General features: G+C 37.0%; 1 non-coding gene across 1 annotated transcript; it reads left to right on the top strand.

Annotated features, from left to right (window-relative positions):
* The first annotated feature begins 1,695 nt into the window (after window positions 1–1,695).
* LOC111734564 lies at window positions 1,696–1,815 on the top strand. The gene has a single exon (XR_002778492.1). It is a non-coding gene; the product is annotated as a 5S ribosomal RNA (ribosomal RNA).
* Window positions 1,816–2,061: the final 246 nt, after the last annotated feature.

Raw genomic sequence — 2,061 nt, 5'->3', positions numbered from 1 at the left:
TGATGATAATGTTCCTTCTGATGAGGGACACTGATGGGGGATGGACAGGTAATGAGAAAGAATGGCTTTTAAATACCTATGTACGTTAGATTTTTAACAAGCATTATTATTCTTAAATCTTGAACTGAGTGACCCTTCTCCCAGAAGGTTAATGTATTAAATATTCAAGTTCATTTTCTTCTGTTATATTTTAAGTCTATTGGATTGAAGTTAGTTTAGCTAATGGATTTAATGGGTCATGAAATCCCTACTGTGACTATTTAAAGTTCAGATAGCAATAGGAGTTTCCTTCCTAGACTTTGATTTTTAAAAATTTTTTAGAAGGGGCCCAACGGGATTTCTATAATAGAAAAGCTTTAAGCAGCCACAAGAACCTAGGTCAGACCAGTTAGCAAATATCACCTGCCTCCAGTTGTTCAATAACATTTTTCAGTTAAGAATGTTTTTGATTAACTGCATATTATATCAGTAAAACTTGCAAAAAAAAAGACTGCTTAACTTACATGTATAAATTTAACTTTGTCCCTAAAACAGAAACTTTTAGACAAATTCTATCGTCCTATAGATTTCAGTTCAGTCTACATCACTTGAATGAGATTTCTGTAGCTAAATTCACTTAACCAGAAATATCACATACATGTTTATATTACATAAAAATGTATCTTTACATGCATTTCTGTATTATACTATCTTCATGTAGAATTTACTGACAAAAGAACCACCTAGGATTTTAAATTAAATATACATCTTATTCTTTTAAAATGTTAGCAAGCAAAACTAGTAAACTGCTTTAAACGTACAACATTTTAGCGCTAATAGGCTTTTGTCTCCTGTCCTCAAGTGTCCGTGGTTCATTCCTGCCTCTGTTCAGGGCCACACCCTGCTCCGGCTTTCAACTTGGCACTTAAGACCGTTGGGCCATCCTCCAAGCTGACGGTCTCCATTTGTTCTCTTCCTCTCCTTCATTTAATCCCTTCTGTATACCGCTAGCTTTTCTCAGAGAACTGTCTCCTCTCTGCCCGCCCCAAGCCGGGGACAGAGAACAGAAGGTATAGATTTGAGGTAGGCAGACACCTTGAAAGGGCAGAAGACAATGAAATAGAAGAGAGATGGAAAATTTCAGGATTCAACAGTGGACAAGATATCTTGGGAGAGTTTGTGAGTAAAATGAAGAAATACCAACAGACGGAATTTAATATTTGTTAAATGATGCCTCATGGGCCAGTTTTGCACGGGTATAGCTAAAAGAAGTCTGAGTTGGAGAAAGCCCAAAGCTACTAGTTAGGGAAGGAAGTGGTAATTCTCCTGCTCTGAAGTTACCTAGACTTTCAGAGAATCACCATGTGAGTCAAATAAACAAACAAACAAACAAACAAACAAATTAATTAATTAAATTTGAGAGAAGAAAGGACTCTGGAAAAGTCGCACGTAAGATAGAAATCTAAAGGCTGAAAACTTCAGCTAATAAACTATCTTTTATATACAGGCTAAGGAAATGGGCTTCAACTCTGAAGTATAAAGAAATGAAGATCCAGAAAACTTGTGAAAACCTTAGATGTGAAGTTATGGAATGTCTGTCTCTAGCTTTAAGAAAAGAACTGTGGGAGGGGCCGAGAACGTCCTATCAAACAGTACTCACCTGTGAAACAGCCCTGTACTAAAGCCTGCTGATAAAAAGTATGAACAACAGCTGTAGCCTACGGCCATGCTACCCTGAACAAATCCGATCCCGTCTGATCTCGGAAGCTAAGCAGGGTCTAGGCCTGGTTAGTACTTGGATGGGAGACCACCTAGGAAGACCAGGTGCTGTAGGCATAAAAAATAAAAAATTAGGGATTGTAAGCTGACAAGGTCCTTGCAATCGGTGAAGTCAACAAAGGGTTGCCTTGCCTAAAAATCAAAAAAAAAAAATTATAAACAGCTTTAGAGAGTTTTTTCTTTTTGGAGGGAAGAGAAGGCAAACAGAAGATTTTCTAAACTTTAGTTAATTCATACCAGATAACTGCTTGTTGAAAATGAAAATGCTAATAGATCAAATCTTTGACCATATTTCTGCTTCAG

The sequence above is a fragment of the Pteropus vampyrus genome, unplaced genomic scaffold, assembly GCF_000151845.1.
Source record: "Pteropus vampyrus isolate Shadow unplaced genomic scaffold, Pvam_2.0 Scaffold1842, whole genome shotgun sequence".
In the NCBI taxonomy this organism is placed as follows: Eukaryota; Metazoa; Chordata; class Mammalia; order Chiroptera; family Pteropodidae; genus Pteropus; species Pteropus vampyrus.
The sequence above is the reverse complement of the archived record's forward strand: the minus strand, read 5'-3'. Positions and strand labels throughout refer to the sequence as shown.